The sequence below is a fragment of the Lynx canadensis genome, chromosome A1 (genome assembly GCF_007474595.2).
Source record: "Lynx canadensis isolate LIC74 chromosome A1, mLynCan4.pri.v2, whole genome shotgun sequence".
NCBI lineage: Eukaryota > Metazoa > Chordata > Mammalia > Carnivora > Felidae > Lynx > Lynx canadensis.
Genome location: NC_044303.2, coordinates 209,486,074 through 209,510,257, shown reverse-complemented (window position 1 = coordinate 209,510,257; position 24,184 = coordinate 209,486,074). Strand labels below are relative to the sequence as shown.

The following is a 24,184-nucleotide window of genomic DNA, read 5'->3' as shown; positions in this document are numbered from 1 at the left end:
GATAGATTTTAGAATATTATATCACTCCAACATTGGTAAACTTCCTCATTACTTTCTATGTTTCAATGGAGCTCTGTATTTGGTCATTGTGTATGTACTTAGAGGACCCTTTCAATCTGGGGATTTGTTCTTCAATTCTGGGATATCTTCTGGGTATTATTTCATGATAATTTCCTGTATCCTCGCATTCCATTCTCTTTCTAAAGTTCCTATTAGTCAGCAGGTGGATCGCCAGGATTGATTATCTAAGTCTTCAATCTTTTCTTTCTTATTTTTCATTTCTCTTTTTATACACTTTCTAGATTTCTTCAACATCATTGTCTTCCTTTACTTCTAGTTATTTTAGTTATCACTTTTTATTTCCAACAGCATTTTCTAAAGTGTTTTTGGAAGGCAAGTGAGCCCCTTTGCAAGCACTTTTGGTTGAGCCTTCTCTTTTGTGAAATCGGTTTGCCTTCTTCCAACCACTTACTGTTGTTCAGTGCTATCCACTTTCTTGTTCCCTGTGCGGTTGTATGTTTATATATATTTTTAATGTTTATTTATTTTTGAGAGAGAGAGAGAGTGAAAATATGGGAGGGGCATAGAGAGAGGGGGACAGAGGATCTGAAGTGGGCTCCATGCTGACAGCAGAGAGCCCAGTGTGGTGCTCAAACCTAGAAACTGTGAGATCATGGCCTGAGCTAAAGTTGGATGCTCAACTGACTGAGCCACCCAGGTGCCCCACATGTCTTCTTAAATATCTTAATATCATGCTAGAGTGGTCTTGGGAGTGAGAGAACATCTATGCTTGCCATTAGTCTACATTTGCCCCCATTTTTCTGTTCCTTTCTGTTTATTCCCCAGTGCTATATATATGTTTTCAGTGTATAGCCATTTCTTGAGTTCCAGATACACAAATTCCTGTGGGGAAAAATTCCGCCCAAAAGTCCGTACATTTGTGGCAAAACCCATCATTTCTTTCTAACCTGTTTGTTCTTCTGAGTTCTCAGTCTTGGTGAATGGCATTGACATTTATCTAGTTGTCCATACAGGAAAACAGAATCATTCTTAATTTCTCCCACTTCTTTACTCTTATGTTGCATTGTTCCCAAGTTCTGTTGATTCTTTCAATGTCTCTTATCTGTCCTCAACTTAGCACTCTTGCTGCTATGTGTAGTTGAGGTCCCTGTTATAACTGGCCTATAATATTGCAGTAACCTTGTCTTTGGTTTCTCTGCTTCTCACGTCAATCAGTTCCTTCTAATCCATTCCCCATAATGCTGCCACACTGCCTTTTCCAACATTGGTGTTTGAATTCTATGAGGGCAAGAAATTTTGTCTTTGTTCACCATTATATCCTCAACTCTTTGAACAGTGCCTTGCTCTTGATAGGCACTCATTGGGTATTTGTTGATTGGATAGGTGAGCACATCTGATTTTGTCACTCTCTTGCTCAGGATTTTCAATGCCATACCCTACCCCTCATCACCAAGATGATCAAATCATCTTGGTTTCTTATCATGGCATGATCTAGCACAGGTCTAACCTCAGGTCTCACTTCTTTCCAAATCACGCTTTTCTCCTGTTAATACTGAATAACTTGTCCCAGAGAGCATCGTGCTCTTTCAAGTCTCCAACTCTTTGCTCTCTGTGTGGGATACCTCCTGTTCCTTTGCCTAGTTGGAAAGTTAAATTTAATTGTTAGAGTTTCATCACAAGAATTACCCCCCTGACAGAAGCTCTTCTGGACACTCAATAAAACCTCAGGCTTTCCTTTCTTTATGACCTCATCATACATTGTATACCTTCTGTGGGAGACATGAGTACTTTCATCAATCTTGGGTTCCACTCTACTTCTGGGCATTCAGGAACATTAAATTTCCCTGTTTCTCTGAAATTACATATGGCTGGGTGACTCTCTCAGGCCAATATATGAATGGAGTTGTGTTGACGTGTATTGAAGAGCTGGAGTGTGATTCTCTATCTCCTCCTCCGTCTACCAAGACTGCCAGCCAGCGTGGAGTCTCTTAGCCTGTGTGTCTGAATGAGGGTGAAGCAGAGCCCCCCATTTGCTCATGATGGACACAGAATATGAGCAAGAAATAAACCTTTATTGTTTTAAGCCGCTGAGATGTTGGGGTTGTTTGTTGCTGCAGCATAACCTGATCTATCCTGACTAATATATCTTTATCATAGTCATTACCTTATCTTTTAACATCAATTGACCATTTCTTTGAGGTCAAGGACTATGGAGTGGGCACTTAAAACATTTGTTAGTTAGTGCTAGGCTGGAATTCATGTATTTTTGAGCATCTGCAGCATACTTGGCACTGTGCTAAGGATTTTCCCTGTGTTATTTCATTGAATTTTTATAACAATCCTGTGAGATAGGAATGACTATTACAGTTTTTCTGGAAGGAAAGGAAGCTCAGAGGGGTTTAGGTAACTTCCTCAATGGTCCAACCTCCGGGGAGAGGCAGAACCAGCAGTCAAACCGCAGTGGATCTGATTCTGAAGCCCAACCGATTCCGTCGCATGCAAACCTAGGAGTGACAGATGAAGAAAGATCTGGCTGCTGGGAGGTTCCTGTCAAAGCAGACTTTCCTGTCATGAGCTTGTAAAGGACAAATAAATAAGCACCAAACACATGTAAGTAGATAAACAAAATTGGAAACATATTTTTAGCATCTAATGGGAAATGGGGAATTCTTTAGATAACTTTACAGTTTTTGAGGAAAAGCCAGTCACATACTGTGCATTCATCAAAAATTCCATCCGCAGTCCCGAGTGAAAACTAGCCCAGAGCACTGCTTGCTTGGCCCAGTTCTGGTTGGCAGGGCTGACTTCTGGACCGGTTTCCTCGGTGGCCTCTGTGAACATGTACTGATGACCAATGACAAGGCATGATCACATGGCCCAGCCTCTAGCCTTGGTACGGTGTTCTCAGAAACACGTTTCCTCAAGAATGCATCAGCTGGGGGCACCTGGGTGGCTCAGTTGGTTAAGCATCTGACTCTTGGTTTTGGCTCAGGTCATGATCTTGTGGTTTGTGAGTTTGAGCCCTCCATCGGGTTCTAGCCCCATGTTGGGCAGAGCCTGATTGGGATTCTCTCTCTTTTCTCTCTCTGCCCCTTTCCTGCTCTCTCTTTCTTTCTCCCTCTCAAAATGAATAAACATTAAAAAAAGAATGCATCAGCTGGATTTTCAGGCAGTTTTTAGGTGATGCATTGAGGTGGATGGATGACGGAATGAACACATGCTCAAAGCCTCACTGAAGTATGGGTGGATCATGGCCCACTGAGGGAACAGCCACAATTGAGGGGCTGGGCTCAGGCCAGAGAGTGCTTTCAAGAAGGAAGCAATAGCAGTCAGAGAGATAAAGGGACTGAATGCCAAGAATTGCCAAGTGGAGGGTTTTCCCTTGTGTGTAAGAGCACCATGGAAATCAACCTCAGAATTGGAGTTGGATCTAGAACAGTCTCATTTTCTTTAAGCTGTTATGTTTCACTCCCTGTTTACTTTTATTTGTATTATTGGTGCTTTCTTCCTACTCTGAATTTTGGTAGCATGTAACATTCATGTGGTATTTTTCATGTACTACTGTATATAATGTATATAATAAACACATGTACTTGGCAAGTTGTCATTTGCGCAGTTTCCATGTCTTTTGAAAGCAAAGAGCAGAGCTTCTATACCTTTATGAGAGTCTCTGACATGAGGCTTCACACATTTATAGCTCTGCTGGCTTTCCAGTTTGTGCCACCTCTTTGGGGAAATAGCTGCTGGTCCCCAGCAGTATCTTTGATCTTGAGAGTATTAAGGACTCAGCATATATAACATAAGCATCCTTTGCTGGTCAGATTTACCTTGGGAAATTTACAGGGAAGGGTAAATGCCTTAGGATTGGCTAGTTTGAATAATTTTGGCAAGCTCTGGGCTTTAGGGGTTGGTCTCCAGATGTCTAGTACCTGGCCATGGGGTGATTTAGGGCAGAGGAAACCTTGGCTTGGTGTGTGTGAGTTAGATAGTGGAGGTGGTTCAGGACACTGGCTCTGGATTTGTTGGTGTGCAGATGAAAACCATCACAGGCAAGTTGTTTCTATCCCTAGGGGCAGTCTCTCCCAGCCAGCGAGGTCCTCAAGATGTCAAAGCATCATAAAATATAGAGAGTAAAAAAAAAAACAACCCATGATTAATATGACCTTACTTTTGTAGGGACTACTGCAGAAAATTCGGAGAGCCCTTTCATGTAGACCCTTCCTTCAGTTACTCTTCTCAGCAAATGTGATGAATGGAGATGATCATCCCCATTTCACAGGTGAAGAAACCAAAACGGCTTGCCCCTGGGCATACAGCTGGAAGCTGATGGAGTAGGGATTTATTCTCACATTCTGCTATTCCCTGGGGGTTTATTGCATCTCACAGGGGAGATGCTTTTGTTCCATCTGCCACTTGAGGCACCACTGAGGTTGTTATGGTGCAGGGAATGTAAATGGTGGTAATTAGGCCTGTGGGTTTAGCCCAGGCTAAGCAAAGGGAAGGAAGTTCCTCTTGTCTGGACTAGTGCTCATCATCCCTCCACTTCCTTTATTCAACTTTAGCGTCAGCTGGAAGGGTTTCCTTTTTCTCCCTTAAACTAAGCTTCCAGTTTGGACCTACATCAAAATCCAAGGCGAGACGTAAAAACCCAGGGGTGCTGCAGATTTAACATGCTTGTAGTTGCTTGGGGCAGCCTGAAGGGCGGCAGACAGGGCTGGGGGGTGGCCAGGCTGCACCCACCGAAGTGTGCCCATAGCTGGACACTCCAGTCAAACCCAGTGGAGAGAGGCCCAGGATGGGGCATCGCCTCCCTTGTGAGGTGTTTGGCCGAAGGGGGAGTGAGCGGAAAGTCTCTGTGCTGCTTTCCTTCCCTCTGAGGACAGTCCCCAGCGCTTGCTGTATGTTGGTGACACACTGGTGACTTAAAACTTCAGTATCTATTTGTTTTAGAATGCTGTACGGAGGCAAGGTTGTTGTTGCGTTATAATGTTTGCTTAAATGACTGCCCAGAGGATATCTTTAGATTCAAATAGAATGCTTTTGGGTGTGTTACAAGGGCCAGCTAGATAGGTTGTGTTGTCAGGGTCGGGTAGATTTTAGGTGTGGGGGCTTTGGTGTGACACTGTTGACCTTCAGTTCTTGGCACTGCCCCTTCCTGACCTTGTGGCCTTGGGCAAATGACTTAACAAGACCTAGTGCTTTACAGTGTCTGTCAAGGGCCATCTACTGTTTCTAAGCTTTGTGCATAAATAAAGGATTCTTGGCTGCATATGTTTCCCCGCTCATCACATTGAAAATTTCCTGCCACTCCTTTCTGGCCTGCCAAGTTTCAGTAGATAATAGGTCTGCTACTACCTTTATGTGTCTACCCTTGTAGGTTAGGGCTCCTTTATCCCTAGCTGCTTTCAGAATTCTCTCTTTATCTTTGCATTTTGCCAGTTTCATTATGATATGTTGTACAGAAGATCGATTCAAGTTACGTCTGAAGGGAGTTCTCTATGCCTCCTGCATAGGGTAACTTTTAGTCCTTACCATCACCTGGTGAGGAAGGTACGCATATTGTCCTCATTTTGCCAGTAAGGCAAACTGAGGCGCAGGAAGGTTCTGTAACATGCCAAGGTCAGACACTAGTAAATGACAGAACCAGGATTCACATCCTTACAGTCTGGCTCCTGAGTCCATGGTCTGAACCAGTGTGCTCCACTATTGCACTTGAGCTTGTAAAACTTTGGTTTCCTTATCCGTAAAATGTGTGCTGTCCTAATCCCTGCTATGTGAGGTTGCTGGAAGATTGAGATACTACGTAGAAAGAGGTCAGCACATAGTAAGCGCTCAGTATGTTTGCTTTTATTACCATTCATTGTAAGCCAGTGTGTGCTCTTATTTTCCCCCAGCTGTCTTTCCCTGTGCCCCCTCTTTGTGGCCATAGGAAGTAGATAAGACTAGAGGGCTTATGATCCTGGATAAATTTAGAAAACAAAAAATATTCCAGAGCTTATAATAACTGCTTGAATGTGCCGTTGTCCCTGGTGCCTCCTGACTCTGGTCAACCTCTGATGGGGACCTCACACCACCTTTCAAGCATATGTGGCGCATCCATGTTTTAAAACCAACACAAGTCCCCCCTCCCCCCCCCCCCCCCCCCCGCACAGTTTCACTAGCCACACACACTCTGCCCAGCCCCAGGACTTGCAGATGAGGGGATAAGTCCAAAGCAATGCCCAGAGAAGCCCTGGCTTAACTTGGCGTGACTTGACCTGGAATGGTGTCCAATCTTGCAGGAGGAGTGCCTTCTCTTTGGGCGGGATGGGGGGGAGGGAGAGAATCTGCTGCATCTGCCCATCCTTGGCCCCACCCTGCTTCCAGATTCCCTCTATGTTCAGGTGCATTAGTCCAGCAGGGAGGAGGGGAGCCCAAGACTTCCTGTAGGTGGATTCTCTGCGGCCACAGGAGGAGTTGAAGTAGTTTTCCTGGTTACTTTTCTGCCATTGTTACAGTAATCTAAGGAGACACCATGCCTCTCTTAACCCCATCCCCTCTTTTTTTTGTAAGCCAGACAGGATGCAACAGATTTATACTACTATAAAAAAGAGTTTAATGAGATGTAAGGGAAGATTCTTGCCTAGAAGACTGATTAAAAGGCAATGAGAGGATGAAAAACTCTCATCCATGTGGACTTTAAAACCTTGAAAAAATAGCTTTGCTAGTTAAAAGAATATGCATACATTCTTCTCTTAAAAACCTAAGAACATATCAATCAATTCTCCTTCCACTTTCTGGAAAAAAACGCTCTATCATTTTGAAGTCTTTTTTTTGACCCATTAAAAGCTGCATATGTGAATATTTTGTTTCGCAAAATTGAGATTATTCTGTGTTACAGAACATTCTTTTATTTACATATTATATTTAACTTAAGAATTCTTTCTCATCATTAACTGTATTTTGTTAGAATCACATCGACAGTTTAAGTACTAGGTAGCCACTGGTCTTGCATGGTTTGCAATGAGTGAGTCAAGATGTTGGATCAGGAAATCTTGGAGCAATAATCCTTTCTTTAATAGACACTGCCTATTAATGTTGTGCAAAGTGTGTTTCCATGATACATTTCTAGCACCGACTTTGGAAGGAAGGTTGTTTCTGTGTGTGGGCAGTTAGGAAAGGCTGAGACACAGAAGAGGATGGAGGAGGAAGGTTGTGAGTGCACTGGATGGAGACTCACAAGCACCTGGGGAAGTGAGGAGGAGGGGCTGATGATCTGAACCCAAAAAGATTTGGCAGCCCACTTGAGGTGTGTCCGTCAGCTTTGCAGGTAAGCTGAGAGAACTTGGGGTAATGGTCAGTGCTGGTCACCAAACATTCACCAGCTGATCTCCTTCTAGGTACATGGTGGGGTGGTACTTCCTCTGCTCCCTTGTGGTTCATATGGCCATGTGACATGGTTTGGCCAATGAAACGTGAATGGAAGGGATGAGTGTCATTTTCAGATGGCAGCTTTAAGAGTCAGGGCATGGTTTTCCATTTTCCCTCTGCCCTAGTGACTGGCAAGATTCCAAAGAATCGCAGACCCATGTGGGTCTTAGAGCAAGGTTGACACAGACAAGGGCCCACAGCGACCTATAACGGACACTATCCTTTGAAGGAGGAAGTGGAGTATGCCATAGGTCCTTATAGGGGGCTGATGAGGGACTCTGGGTAGTGGTATTTGCCCCCTGTGGACCCAGATATTAGAACAAAAAATTCAAGAGACTGAGCCTCAAAGGAGGGTAGAGTCATCTTTCCCAAGAGAACATATCAGAGAGAAGAGGACCAGAGGGTAGTAGAAGGCATTTAGGAGTCACAGAGAATAGACCTGATGTGGGCCACATTAACACAACCACCATGGCACTATCTGTACAACCAGATAGTGGTAATGGGACCCAAGAGTACTAGAACAGCAGTGGAGAAAAAATTCCAGCCTGGAGCCAAAGAGGGTGAGCTAGGATCCCACCTGTGATGGTTAATTTTATGTGTCAGGTTAGCTATGGTGACCAGTTGTTTGGCCAAACACTGGTCTAGATGTTGCTGTGGAGATATTGTGGGGAAGGGATTAACATCCACAGTCAGTTTACTTTAAAGGAGATTACTCTTGATGATGTGGGTGGGCCACATCTAATTAGTTGAATGCCGTAAGAGCAGAACCTGGGGTTTCCAGGGAAGAAGAAATTCTGCCTCAGGATTGCAGAGTTAATTCTATTGAGTTTCTGACTTGCTGGCCTGCCTTAGAAATTTCAGACTTGGTGTCCCCAAAAGTGTGTGAACTAATTCCTTAATATAAATATCTTTATATAAATAGATCTCTCATCTCTGTCTCTCTCTCTGTGTCTCTGTCTCTGTCTGTCTTTGTGTCTCTGAACTTTGAATGCATGAATCATCACCTTTAGTGAGAAGACTTGCAAACAGGTTCTTAGAGATACTGGCAAAAATTTCACCAGACTTGGCCACAGTATGGGCCTGAATCTGCCTCCAATTAGAATCTTAGTAGTTCTCAATGCTCCGGATAAGAGGATGTTGATTCCCTCGAGCAAGAGTGAGGAAGGTGCCAGTAGGAGCTGAGAGGAGGGAAACCTAGTGTTTAATAGTCACCTCTACTTATCATCTATCTATCCATTCATCCCACTGAAATGAAAATGTCTTATTTAAAAATTTTATATTAAAAGTAATCAAATTAAGAGCCTTAGCAGGCCCAGGGGACCCACAGCCAGGCTACTGAATGGTAAAGCCCTGTTCTAAGGAGCAATTCAGAGTTTCAAAAACTCCATTTTGCCACAGTTCTCATTTCCCTCAAATTGTTAATCAGACCCATTAAACAAAAGCCAAGTTGCTCTTCAGGGATTTTTTTTCAGTCTTTTAAAAATCTTTTTCCCATCCCAAAGCTGTTCCATATGTGTAGAAAGGAGCTATCAGCTTGAGTTCACATTCCTGCAATCACGTTCCTGGGGGGGACAGACCACAGGACAGAAAACCATATCTTTATGGTTGTTTTCCTTGGAAGCCAAATGAAAGTTTTCAGGAAACTCAATTCAACAAACACGTATCAGTTGAAGGTGAAGTTGTGAAATGAGCCTATTTTGTACTTGGCTGCTTTTGGGGGGAACCTCTGTCATCTTCATCTCATCTCTTACCCTCAGGTTCTCCCCTCTCTGTCCCCAACTTCCCTCTGTGGCCCTTTGTGCCCTCAGCTTGCCTGTATTCAGCCCCTCCCTGCCCTCCAGTGTCTGGACAACACCTGGCTGAGCATGGGAATTTCCTCTCTGAACTATCAACTTTTCTTTGGCTTCTGTCCTAAGGCCATTGGTTCTCATCTTCAGGTGTGTAACGAGAGTGACTTAACGTACCCTTGCTGATGTGCTTGCTTGCTCTCACCTAAGTCAGGGAGTTACCTAGCCCCACCAAAAGGCCTTCTTTCTTACCAACTGATGAGGATCGTAGCAGTCACTTCTCAAATGCCACTCCTCTGATGGTGTGTAGGAGCTATTCACACGTGCTCATGAAAACTAGTAGTTAAATACTTAAGAATTTTCTTATCTGGTTATACTAAACTGTTAGCAGTTTGAAATTGGCCAGAGCAGGAGTATTTGCCCCATTGGAAACTGGTAACTGCTGTAAATCAGATTTTTTTTCTCCTTCAGAGAGCCAGCTTATCAACATGTCATTGTGCCTATCCCTCCTCACTTGCTATAAGGTATCCAAGTGATGTGTCACCAAAAAAATCTCTGTAGCCACAGGGTATGGGGTGTGGAAGTTGAAAGTTGGAGTAGAGGAACTTCTCACCTTTTCTGTAGACAAGAAGCCCTTTTATCATTCTTCCTTTGTGTCCTCATTAAATTTTATGATGCTTTTGATTACCCTATTTTATGATTATGATCTGCCATTTATTTCTTGTTTGAATAACACCTTAATTGTTTTCTTCTGGGTCTTGATTGGAATCTCCTTTGGCAAAGGTGATATCTTATAATAAGAGAAATATTTCAAGAGCAACAGAGTACGATTAAAATTATCATATGCTGAGGAATCATGTAACACAAAGGAGGATATGTTTTGGTTTGTTGAATGTTAACTGAAGCTGAAGGATACGACTTAAAGGTCAAAGTGAGCCTGGGACTTATTGACTGAGCATCAAAGGAGAGCATCTTGGAGACTGAGAAAGGCCCAGGCCACTTCTAATTTTTAGGTTTCTAGAAAAAAAAAAAAAGGACAAATGCCTTCATGTAGGCAGACCCCTTCAAAAGGATGAGCGGTTGAGTTCTGGAGGACCAGATGCTCCTTTTTCTGGAACCCACCATGGTTGGAACATGGAAACAATGGCTTTTTAAGTAGGATAACTGTCTGCTTGCCTCTTCCCTAGACCTTAGGCAAACTGATAATGACATCTGTATATTGTGTCTGTAATCCCAACCCCTGGTATAATGCTAGGTACCCAATGGGTGCCTCCATAAGTAATAGTTTAAAGTAAGGTCCAAATGAGAGTAAAGGGCAGAGATATCATGTTAGTACTAATTAGGTCTACATTCTCCAGCCAGTGGTTCCCAAGCTTTGATTTTATAGGTGGATCCAATTTTTGGATAATTTTGAGGAAACAGGATAGCCAGACTTCTTATTTTGTCAAGTAATGCCATTAAAAACTAGTTGACAGCTACTATCTCCTAGACTAGTAATTTATTAAGAAGAAAAATATTTTGACATGAAAAATGAGGAACAATGGACAGTTCTTCCAAGAAAGGAGATGGTAACTTTCTACTGATAATATATATTGATATATTGATATTTATTTATATGGTATATATGCTTATATCTTTCCTGGATATTGGAGAACTTGAGTCCTGAGGACTTAGAGTCCAAAGAAAGTCTTTAGATAAGCCCTACTTCTTATTAAAACAGCAAAGACAAAATAAGGTAACAATCGTAGGGACCACTCATTGATTTTCTGCCTATTAAGTAGATACAGGTTATTCATGTATTCATTCGGCCTATGAAACAATGAATATGGAAGCCATTCAATGGGGTAAATGCCTGAAACAGGATATCCTTGAACAGCCGCAAGTCAGGACTGGTCTGGTTTTGGGTTCTGAGGGCACTGGGAGACGGGAGGGATGTCCTATTACCCACTTTGGGTTGACAAAGACAAAATGAATTCTGGGTAGTCCCAAATTCAAGAATTTTCCAGGGTCCTTAGGATCAAGCATGATATAGTTGGAATGGCAAACCTAGGGACACTCTGGGGGATTTTGGGATCTCTATCCCATTATCCCTAAATGTGAGAGTTTAACTGGCATACTGGTAATGTCTACAAACTTGATGTAGACCTAATTCTAGGGATTTGGCTGAATCTTAGGAATAATGTGAATATATAGATTAGCTGTTTGTTTTACTAAAGAGGAATCTGTTCCTACATTTGAAAACATACTTTGGGTTTCTTTGTCTGGAATCTTCACTTCTCAAACATTATCAACAGACTTTTATTGAGTCAGCTACTCTGTGTAAAGATAGTGGTAGATGCTACAGAGGTGATCCACAAAAGTTTAAGGTATCTTCCTTGCAACCCTCTTGGCCATTGAAGCCTTCAGTCTAGTGGGGGAACTAGGATAGGTAGATGTTATATTAAAGTTCAAGCCAAATAAACTGAAAATCTCAACCAGCAAATTAGTATGTAAAAATGGCAAGTTAAGAAGAGTATAAGCCAGAAGATCTAGCATTCATAGGAAGTAGAGAGATTTCTGGCTGGAATGTTTAGGAAGGTTTTAAGGAGGAGGAGGGCATTGGGATTTGAATGTTGGAAAGAATTTCAGAGGTAGGGGATGCATCCCAAGTAGGAACTGTGTAAGGTGGGAGAGAGGGGCATAAGGGATAGAAATTAAAACAGTTTGGTTCTGGCAGAGGCTAAGGGAGCAGTGGGAGATGAGGTTGGGATGGACATCCATGGGTTGCTGGTATAGAATGTTGGTCAAAGGAAAATGGGTTAAATTTCTGAAAAAAATGAGAACCATCAAATATTACTTGTTTCCTTTTTTAGAACAAAATGGCAATATGATAAATGGGAGGGATCCCAGTTTGTATAGTCTGGCTTCCTAATGAGACGGTGCCCATTTCCTTTGGATTGGAGGATATGCACATGGACCACCATGTCCAGCCACTGAGAATGGGGTGGATTAGCTTGAATTCTTTGGGCACTGAGTTCATGCTTGCTGGAGTTTGGGGGCTGGGTGTAATTTCCTTTAGAGAGAGCATAGCTTTGAGCCTCCTCCACTCAACTTGTTTATAAAAATCCTGGAGAATGATTTTCCAGACCATGGGTGGAGGAAGCCAGTATGTTTAGTAGTGATCCTATAAACAAATGAAGATGCTTTTTTGCAATAGGAGCAGACAGAGAACTTATTTTTGTGATTTGAGGAAACTGCTAATTTCTGGGATGGCTGAGGCAGAAACGGTTGATTTCTTCCTGTGCTGATTTTTTTTTCTCCCAGGGAGAAAATTACTTATCTTTGTGGGCGACACTTAAAATCTTCTCATTTCAAACTCAATGTGAGTGTCTAGAAATTGACACAGCGTGGCTGTGTGATTCTCCTGGGAGTTCAGCTCTATTCCCCCTGAGTGAAGAGAGGAGAGAGAGGAAAAAGGAATGATAGCCTTTGTTTCTCCAGAGGGTGTGTAGTGATTTCATATCAGAATTGCATCTTGCAGAAATCGTTGTGATATTGAATCTTCAGTTTCTCATTAATCTGACCAGTCCGAAGAACGATAGACTGTATCAATTAGTCTATATAACAAGCTCATATATCCTAAAAATTACTATTTTTTCTTCTGTTATTTTTTAGAACAACAACTGGCGCACACTGTTTGGAAATTAGAATGAGTTAAAGTAGAGAGTGTGGCCCAAAGTAGGGTGACACCCAATAGCTAATCTTTTACTGAGACAGTAATGTTGGGATCCTGGCCAGAGGACAAATCTTCCATGCTGTCCTATCAGGCAGTGGTGAGTATTAAGGGACAAGTGGTCCCCGGCAGGGTTGACTTTGTATACAGATGGACAGAAGATTGTGCCATGTAGGCATCTCTACCTGGTACCTGAAATTCATCATGCCCAGAAAATAGGGATTTAAATGATAATGTCTGATCTGGAACACTTGACATCATTGACCTAGCAGAGTATAAGAGAAACCCAAGAATGGGTGGAGGAAGAAGACATAAAGACAGAATAGCTGAGGGGCCTGTGCAACCCGCCCCTGAGCAGTGTAGACATTAGAGGATGGACAGGGTCAGAGGAGAGGTCTGTGGGCCACCAGGCACTCCTGTGAAAATTCCCATGCAATTCTGCCCCTTGCAGAAAATGCCCCTGATCTACAGTCCCTCTCGAATTATTTTTCTTCAATAGTGATTAAACAGGTTATCCAGATTTGCTGTCAGATAGCTAGGAGTAAGGGTGGTAGGATAGGAGGTGGGTTCTGAAACAAGGAAGAAAAATCTGAGAGAACTTTTGGAATAATCCATCATTCTAGGCAATACACATTTAGGCTTTTTCTGTAAGATGCCAGGTTTGTGATCTAGTTTTAGTCCCTTTTCATCTACCTATCTAACAGTGTGCCAGGCCCAATGTGGCTGTCACAAAACACAGATTTCTAAAATGTTCCAGCAAGAATTGTTAGTGATCATTTGGTCTAGAGGCTTTTGAACTTTTTTTTTTTTTTTTAAAGCGGTGTAATCTTTTCTTCAAAAGAAACTAAACCAAGAAGTCCAACATAAGAACATTTTAAAAAGGAGCAGTGCTGGTTAACCCCAGGGGCTCTTCTGAGGGGGCTGAGCCAGAGAGGTGAGATGATTTTCCCAAAGTCGTAGAAGTTGGGAGTGATTCAGCAGCCCCCAGTCTTGGTCTCTGAGAATCCAGTTCCCCATCCACTGCGCCATGTGGCATTAAATAAACTGACAGTCCACAAAGCTGAGTTGGAGATCTGTTGGTGGGAAGGGATGGTTTGGTGCTGCATGTGGTTTGTTTGTTTGTTTGTTTGTTTGTTTTAATCTTCAGAGGAGGGCAAGATGAAACCTGGGATGGTGAGGTTTCTTGCATATTTGACTCTGGAGACATTGGAGAGAGAAAGAGTAACGCTGTACCAGAAGGAAGTTCTGCTTAAGTTCATTCATGGGATGGTGATCCCCTCTTTTGTTTCTTTGTACTCATATCTTTTATTTCTTTAATTTATAGTACATATGAAAGTGTGTACAACGTCTGTGTATAGTTTAAGAATAAAAATATGAATACCTATGGATCTCCCCCTCCACTTTAGAATATTTCTAAACTATCAAATCTCCCTGCTCCTCTTGAATCCCCACCCTGCTTCCCCTAACCACCAGTGTAAATTTTGCATATTTTCTCACTTTTCAGTATAGTTTTACTACCATATTTGCATTTCTAATCAGTATACTGTTTAGTTTTGTCTGCCTTTAGCTTCATAGATACAGAGTCATTTCTTGTCTTCTGCTCAGCATCATGCTCTAGAACATTTATATCATTGCAGAAAGTTCCGTTGGACTGTACATCTCTAGATATTTATCCATGGTGTCAAGTGGAGATTCATCCATGATGTTAGTCACTAGTATTCATCACTGTATAATGTTCTACTGCCTGAATAACCACCATGTACTTATTCATTTTATAGTTGCTGGATATTTGTATATTTCTAGTTTTTTTTCTCCCCCAAAATGTTTATATGAATATTGTACCTGTCTCCTAGTGCTAGAGCTTCTCTAAGGAGAAGCTCCTTCTACCCAGGAGTAGATGTGCTAGGTGACGGATGGAAATAAGTTCAATTTTTACCAAGTAGTAACCTAATAACTTCTCTCCTTCCTTCCATCTTTCCTCTCTCCCTTCCTTCTTTCTCTCGACTTTTCTTTCCTTCCTACCTTCCCTCCCTCATCTCTTCCTTTTCCCCTTCTCTCTCCTTCCCTTTTATTTCTTTCCTTATCATTGGACATCTGTTTAAAATGGATTAAATATAGTTTTTTGCTCATGAAACACTATCATCATTGGACTATGCAGGATCCTCTCTGTTATTCATCTATCTACCTGTTAAAGAACATTACCATCCAACCAAGATGTAGATATTCACTGATTACTTATTAATTATTCATATCATCTTATCCTACCCTGCTTTTTTGCCTCCCATGCAGAGGTAACCACTACCTTGAATTTTATAATTTTTTTTTTGCTTTTCTAAGAAAAGTTATCTTTGCATACATATATGCTGTGATATTTACCAATTGGTGTAGCGAATTACCTCACGATGCCAGTATCTTTAAATAATAGCTATCATTATCTTCTAGTTACTGTGGGCCAGGAATTCAGAGAGGGTGAGGGCACAGCAGGGGTGGTTTGTCTCTGCTCCATGATGTCTGAAGTCTCAGCTAGAAGACCCAAAACTGGGGGCTGAAATCATCTGAAGGCTTGATAGAGGGTGGAGGATCTGCTTTGACGGTGGGTCACTCACGTGGCTGGCAAGGTGAGGCTCTTTGCTTCCTCTCCATGTGGTCTGTGTGTATATGGGCTTTCCCACAGGACTGCCGAGTGCCCCCCATGACAGAGCAGCTTGCTTTAGTGAGGGTTTCAGCCACAGTTTCTTCTGGCCTAGATGCCATCTCAAGGAGGGACATGATGAAAATCATAACATTTTTCCATTTTCTTGTTCAAAATAGATAAAGGTCTTGAATATGTGGGAGAATAAGCTATTCAGGTGAATTAATCATTTCTGGATTACCAGATGCAACCTAGAAAAGGGCACAGGAGTCAATGAAGACATTGGTTGCAAAAGATCCAGCAAATTCTGGTCATCATTTAGGCGTGTTGGAAACGGAACAGCATTGTGTTACCATTATGGGAGAGAAAGATGGATTCACCCCCTGACAAACTTTGTTCTGTGTTTGAACACAGGCACTGTGCCACAAGAAAAGAAAAGATGCTGCCAGAAAAGAAGGCTATGGGTAGATAAATAAAATTGAAGCATGAAGGTGGGAGGTAAAGAGATGGAAGGGGTCAGGGAGAGGCAGGGGCTGTATTTATGAGAACAGGTGAGAAGGCCAGTATTGTTAAGCCTATAAAAGTAAAGGCTAAGAGTTCACAAGTTCTGAATTTCTAAAGAAATATTCTTTGAAAGGCAAACTTAATATAAAGAAGTCCTACTTCATATGGGGTAATGTACTTTTGTTTCTCATTACTCGAGAATTAAGGGAAGCTCTGTAAATACAAATTTACAATGGTTATATGTTTATGGTTAATAGAGTTGGCTGTGGAGGGAACAGATTTTTAATTTTTTTTTTAAGTTAGGATCTGACTTTTTGAGACCACATCAAAAAGCATACTGTATTCTTCCATAAGATGCTTCTTGGGATCTCTGTCACAGCTATTATCCTGATCCAGAAGAGCAGCTCTTTCGTCTTTACAGAAGAATTTGCACATGTCTTAAGCATCTTCTGGTCTTCCAAGATTGGTTATATTGGAGAATCTACAGATGATGCTAGCATTTGGGGTAGTGATAAGAGCTGGTGCTATGACAGCCATTGGTAGTTCATACCTTTTTGCTAAAAATGGAATGAGGGGGGCCAGCCCCTAGAGGTTGGCAGAGATCACAGAGAAGACTGTGGGCTCATAATTACTGCTGATATCCAGTGACATTGGCCACCAAGTTTGAACTCTGTGCAGATGGAATCAACATTAAGACATAGAGTAAGAATTAAAAAAAAAAAAAGCAGCCTATTAATATAATCCCCTCTTGGACCACCATCATTTCCATAAAGAGACCAATATAACAGTGGATAAGAATGAGATTTTCTTATGTATTTAACATGCACCACCCAGGAAATCCAAGGACTGTTTTGTCTTGGGTTTTCAACTCCCATCTCTAAAAATAATATATAACATAGGGGCGCCTGGGTGGCTCAGTCGGTTAAGCATCCAACTTCATCTCAGGTCATGATCTCCCGGTTCATGGGTTCGAGCACCGTGTCAGACTGTGCTGACAGCTCAGAGCTAGGAGCCTGCTTCAGATTCTGTCTCTCCCTCTCTCTCTGCCCCTCCCCCACTCATGCTCTGTCTCTCTCTCCCTTTCTCTTTCTCTAAAATAAACATTAAAAACATATATAACATTTAACCATCTGATTCAAGGAACTAGGTGCATTCCAATACAATAGGCACCTTTCCCTATATCACTTTATAAATGATAGAAACATCTGATTGTTAATGCCCCAGGACCATAGGAATACAGATGAGTTGATGTTTAAATGGAGTCTTCAAGCCTTAAGAGGGCAGGCACTGTGTCTGTCTAGTTCATCATCATGTATCTATTTTAGTGGCTGGCAGATAATAGATGCACACAACAGTTGGATTAATCAATAAGTAATGCAAGAATGGTTTGGGGTTTTCTTTTCATTTATAGTTATATGTATGAAGTAGAGCTATTGGGCTTTTATATCTTGATTTGTCAACACCCATTTAGTGGTTATTTAACTCTGAGATATTGTTCAGCCTGGTTTTGTTTGTTCTTTAAAAAAAATCAACTAGGTAATTTTGGTGGAAATGAGCATCTGGAGAGATGGAATTGGACTCTTAATTGGAGGCTCTAAGAACATTCATGCTTGAATTCTTCTGGGGTGAGAGAGTATCACCCTCTAGATCTTAAGAGTTCTTAAAAGGGAGGTGTAGTATTTCAGAAACAACCCTTTCAAGCCTTAATGCCTTTCATCAAAGGCTTTTAAAGCACTTTGCCTTTAACCGGGTCCACGTCTACCTCCTGCCTAGCTTACGCACATGCCTCCCTTTGAGGTCAGTAGAGGCTAATAGTGCTGAGAAAACAAGTCAATGTATGCAGTGGAAGTTACAACCTAGCCATATTTCGTTCTTGCATATGAGTGGGCATCAGAGACTTCAAATAATTCAGTGTAGGCCAATATGAAATCAAGCGTGAAGTCCAAAGAAAATCAGCTGCCAGATGAAAGGAATTCAGATCTCACAAATTAGAGCCTTCTCTGAATGGAATAGTTTGCCATGGGAGGTAGTGAGGTCCTTGTCATTGGAGATATTGGCAGTGCTGTGGTGGTGGGCATGAGCAGACCTACACTCAAGATGGAGGAACCAGCTTCATGGACAGTAAGAACCCCCAGCCCTCCATATCTATGAGTTTTTTAAGTCGCCCTCTCCTTCCTGGAACAAGCCCTCATAAATCCTCAGTTTACTTGGATGCTCACCCACCCACATTTCCCCAATATTACTCAAGTTCAGTGAGAAAGAGGCAAATGACTCCACCCTTTATAAAAGTCTAGTTGGAATCACAAATGAATTTTAAAAAGAGCTTCCAAGATAGGTTTTGGACTAGGGCACATTTATCACTGCTATTCCAAGTGAGGGCCCTGGGCCCTGAAGGAATCTGAATCACCAATGATTTGGTTGGGTTTCCTATTCTATGCTTGTCAAGGCAGGACATAGCACTAGTAGATTTTATCATGGTTAATCAAGTCATCAATTGTCAGTGTTGACTATTCTGTGCCTGAATGTGTTTGCTTAGTCTAGTGAGTGGCTCTCAAACTTTAGTGTGCATCAGAATTACCCCGAGGGCTTGTTTAATGGCAGATTTCTGGGCCCCACCCTCTGATTTTCTGATTCAGGAGGTCTGGGTTGTGGCCAGAAAATTTGCCTTCTTAGCAACTTTCCAGATGTATTAGTTTTCTAATGCTGCTGTAACAAATTATTAGAAATATAGCTGCTTAAAACAACATAACTTTATTATTCCATAGTTCTGTAGGACAGAAGTCCAAAGTGAGTCTCACTGGGCTAAAATCACGGTGTTGGCAGGGTTGTGTGGAGGCCCTAAGGGAAAATCTGTTCCCTTGCATTTTCCAGCTTCTAGAGGCTCCTTGCATTCCTTCACCTGTGGCTGTCTTCCATCTTCAAAGCCAGCAAGGACTGGTTGAGTTGCACTGCTCTCTGTCTGGTTTTTAACTCTTCTGCTTCCCTCTTCCTCATTTAATGATCCTTGGATTACATTGGGCTCACATGGATAATTTTTTGTTTTAAAGTGAGCTGATTAGCAGCCTTAACTTCACCTGAAATTTAATTATTCTTTGCCATGAAACAAATACTTGCAAGGATTAGGATGTGGATCTTTGGGGGGACCATGATTCTTTCTACACTCTGCCAGGTGATTGATGCTGCAGGCCTGGGGACCACACTTTGAGAACCTATGGTTTAGTGACTTGAGACACTAATTAGAGGGTGCATAGCTATGAGGAAGATTGCCTGTCAGTAAAATTGGGCAGGAAAATGCATGTCTTATGGAAAATTAGCATTTTGTGTGGTTTAAGTTTTTATCAAACTTTTATGTAAAGTACAACTTTGTGAAATGTTAATCCCAAGATTCTTGTGGACCTCCAGACAGAAGGATCAAACAAAGGCCTATGTCCCATGACTCCAGCACTCTTCCCTGCCCCATTAGTCTAATTTACCCCTTGTATCTGTATTGTCTTTGCTGCTGTCATGATTATTACCTGTCACATTGTTCCTCTTACCTATTGAGACCCTGCTCCTTTTTTAATACTCAGTTTGGAGCCTCCCTCTGTCATGATGTGTTCCCCAACTGCTCTAGCTAAACGTTATCTTGCTAGTTTACTAGGTGCTCTCATACATGAAATAATTTGTTCCCATAACAGTGCTGTGAGGTGGGTAGTATCTCCATTTCACAGATGGAAAGAATAGGCAACCACACATTTTAGTGAACTGCTGAGGTTCATCCAGCACTTGCAAGTCTGGGGACTCAGTCTCTGCAATAGATGGAATGTTCATGTCTCTCAAAATTCATATGTAGGAACCCAACCCCCAGCATGGTGGTATTTGGAGGTGATTAGGTCATGAGGGTGGAGCCCTCATGAATGGGCTCAGTGTCCTTATATAAGACACCCTAGAGAGCTCCCTGGCCCCTCCCACCGTGTGAGGACACTGCAAGAAGACAGCCATCTGTGAATCAGGAACTCTTTACTGGACACCAAATATGCTGGATCCTTGACCTTGGACTTCTAGTTTTTAGAACTGTAAGGAATAAATGTTTGTTGTGAACTACCAATATATGGTATTTCTATTATAGCAGTCTGAACAGACTAAGACAGTCTCTGGGGCTGTGATTCCAAACCTGAGCTTGTCTGGCATTGTGCAGAAGGATGGGCATTTTTCAGGAAACTCACAGCTAGTGAATTCCAGGTTGACTGACCATGTCTCAGCCTTAGGTAAGCTCCTGAGGCCAGGACTTCCTCTGTAAGCTCCTTTCCAGTCTGTCTATGTTCAAGGAAAATTCTCTCGTTATGCTGCTCTTTATTGGGTTGCATTTTTTTTTAACTCTTGTAAATGGAGATAGAGTTCCTCGCTTATGAATTTAACTTATCAAATACAAATGCTGTCATTATAATGATTATGTGCAATTGAGATGAGCTGCTGTTGTTCATAGCTTTATTCCTGGAATTTCAAAGAAAGAGACTATTGGAGTGATGGGAATCTCAGATTTGGAACAAGGTTTGTTAAAATCAAACATTAACAGCCGTGTGTTTTCTGCAGTCTGTAAACTCTGTGTTCCACAACATAAATGATCATTATTTTTTTCTTTCACTTAAAAAATAATCTTGATCATTAGACCCATGATTCAGATCTGGGTGAAAGGTTATATGATTAGACTTGCTCTATGGGAAAGGAGAGGGAAGAGGAGGGCCAAGCACCTATAAAACATTATAACCTTAGGGTAGTAATTTTGTAAAACAAGCATATGAGTAGATGGTGATTCAGCACCAGTCTTCCCCCTGCCTCCCCCCCCTCCCCGAAATTATATATTTTATTCTTGGGTGGGTGAGTGGGAAGGAAAAAATGGTGGATGGACATGGGATTAAAACGTAGACCTAATGATTCCCTTTGTTTTTTCCCATCTCTGCTCTTGCCTAGAAATTCCCTGATTCCTCTGCCTTCATTTCCTTGAGGATACGGATGAATAGCTTGGGACTGATGTTCACCTGCTATTTGGGAAAGCTTGTTGGGTCAGTTCCCCTGAGTGGTCATGAGACAGTGCCCAGCTTAGCAGGTGTGTCCCTGAAGTACATTTGTCATCAGAAAGGGAATTCCTCTTTGTTGCAAATGAAATGTGATTGCTTGTCAGGTGAGTAAGTACCCACGAGTCCTGGGTCCCTGCCAAGCTTGTTCAGGTTGGCTGTTGGAGATATTCTGGGATGTAAGGGAACATTCCCTTGTAAACCCAGGGAGTATAATTCACTGTAATGTGACTAAAACTGTGACACAAGATTCATCTGCTTCACATTCCTAGGTTGTGCCTTGAGCATTCAGAAGAAATGTTACATTAATTGGTTAAAATATCAGAATGCAACAGTTCTTAATGTACTCCACCATGTCCTGAAGCACTGTCAGAATATGAAATCGACTGGGTGAATTTCCTCTTGAGTGACAGCTATAAGTATCTGCAAAATGGACTTCTAAATTTTCAGTGGTTGCCAAATCAAGATACTTCTGTAAGAAGAGACCCACGTTCAAGATTAATGGGTAAAAATGACTTTGATGGTGATGATAAAGAAATAATAGTAATTAACATTTGTGGAATGTTATTTACATGTATTACTACACTTAGTTCTCAGAACAACCCAATGAAGAAGGTGCTATAATAATCCTCATTTTACTGGTGAGGAAGTTGGAGCTTAGAAAGCTTAATAAACTTGTCCAAGGTGACACAGCTAGTGAATTCCAGAAATCAGACTCAAACCAGTCATTCTGACTCTAGAAACTATTTTATTTACTGTCTCCTTATATTTCCAGGTTTAGTTCATATTTCTTTCCTCCTTCTCCCCTCCCTCCCTCTTTTTCTTCTTCCCTCTCTGCAGACTTCATTCTTTTCCATTTGTTCATTTTCTTTATATTTTTTAAATCTCCAAACATTGAATAAGTACACGCTCTGTGCTGGGCATGATGTTAAGAGGCAGGAATTCAAAGATGAGCAAGACTCAGATCATACTCGCAAGAAACTTGCAGGTACTTTTGCTTCTTTACTGCCACTTTCTCTTCCTCCTCCTTCTCCATCCCCCTCCGCTTCATCTTTATCATCATTGGCAGATGTAGCAGATAACTGAGGCCACTCTACTAAGACTTACGAATTTTCCCGCTGAACATTAATTGCTGAAAGTAGAAAAAGCTAGAAGGCAACTATCTCTTTGCCAGGGAAATTCTGACAGGAGAAAAGCAGACCTGAAAGGAAATGGTGCTAAAAATACCACCAAGATGTGAAGGACAGACTGACAGCCAGAGTCTTCAGAATGAGACGGTGCAAAGCTGGAGAAGGTGAAAATAACATTTGGTCCGTGATCACTCCCGAAATGATAATGATCTGCTTGTATGTGTCTACAGGGTGTGTGCACACAGGAAATGAGATGGTTGGGCAGAGTTCTTCAGATTAATCTGCCAGAAAGATTAAGGGGGACAGGGAGGGGAGAAAAGATGATTGATTGCAATTCCTAAATAGATTTTTTTTTTGGGGGGGTAGACTTTACATGCCATTTCAAACTCTGGGCCTGCTCATGAAAATCAAGGGAAGATGTACTTTTTTGAACTATTTTTAAATGTTTACTTTGTTTTTAATATCAACTGAATGACATGGATTATTTAAAATGCACACACTACCCAAGGATCTAAAGAAACTCCTATGAAATTGTATGGTCTCTGGTGGAAGAATACAATGTGTTTCTTCTGACATTTTATTCCATTTCTCTCAAAGGACCAGAATTTAAGTAGAATTGAGTTTAAGACTATATTCCTGAGACTCGTGAGTTCGAGCCCCACATCAGGCTCTGTGCTGACAGCTCAGAGCCTAGAGCCTGCTTCAGATTCTGTGTCCCCCTCTCTCTCTGCCCCACCCCTGCTTATGCTCTCTCTCTGTCTTTCAAAAATGAATAAACATTAAAAAAAAAAGACTATATTCCTGAGAGATACTGCAAGATCCAGGAAAGTCAAGCATGTAAAACAGTTTCTGAATTATTAAAAATGGTCATGAAATCATCTTAAGATCCCGACCCTGCAAAACCTTACCCTTTCTGTTTGGATATCCAGTTTTCTTAAAATGATTTGTTCTGAGCTTGTATTTGTAGTCAGTCCTCTAAACTTAGTGCTAAAATGGGGTTTCTTCATATGTAGGTTTCTGCTTTTTTGGATTGCCGTGAATCACTGTGCTCCTGGCCGATTCTTCTACTGAGAGCCCTCATGAGAACACGTGGGTTTCTTAGCAGGCCTTGCTCCACTGGAAAGGCAGTGTTCAGGTGCTATATTAGTCGATGTTCTCCAGAGAAAAAAAACAATAGGATATATATATCCTACTGATGCGTGTGTGTGTGTGTGTGTGTGTGTGTATAGAGAGAGACAAATTTATTAAGGAATTGGTTTGTGAGATTATGGTGGCTGGTAAGTCTGAAATCTGTAGTGCAGGCCAGCAGGCTGGAAACTCAAGCAGGGTTTTTACGTTGCAGTTCTGAGACCAAATTCCTTCTTCTTCAAGGAACCTCAGTCTTTGCCATAAAGTCTAAGCCCTTCAATAGATTGGATGAGGTCCACCCACATTATATAGGGCAATCTGCTTTACTTAGAGTCTACGGATTATAAATACTAATTACATCTTAAAAATACCTCCACAGCAACATCTGAACTAGCGTTTGACTAAACCATTGGGCATCATAGCTCCAGTGACACACAAAGTCAGCCATCACAGATGTCTAGAACCCATGGGTCTCTGGGGATCATGTCCAGAGCAGAAGGCTGACAGGGCTTGTCTTAGAACTAAAGTCAAACCCATGTTGTGTGGTTGTGGGAACCCACCCTGCTTGTAACCTCGAGCCTAAATAATATAAACTGTATTTCATGGTGGATCAACCTAGGGAGTCCACAGGGCCCGGCCTGAAAGTGGGGGAGGTGGAACATATGAGGTGGCAGTTTTATGTGCCTGAATCACAGAATATTAAGGTGAGGGTCCTCAGAAACAGAACCTCTGGTAGCCCCTTTGGCATCTTTGATTAAATTAGAAAAAGGTCCCTCTTCCTTTGAGTAGCTACAGCCCCTAGTGAA

General features: G+C 41.8%; 1 long non-coding RNA gene across 4 annotated transcripts in view; it reads left to right on the top strand.

The window, feature by feature from the left end:
* The window catches only part of LOC115524581, an 81,717-nt gene extending 59,763 nt beyond the window's left edge, over positions 1-21,954 (top strand). For 3 of the 4 annotated variants that reach the window (XR_004344053.1, XR_003972146.1, XR_003972145.1), the window contains one exon: positions 21,017-21,954. This is a non-coding gene — a long non-coding RNA (uncharacterized LOC115524581). The remainder of the gene's footprint in view (positions 1-21,016) is intronic. The other variant, XR_004344052.1, reaches the window with a different exon arrangement.
* Positions 21,955-24,184: the final 2,230 nt, after the last annotated feature.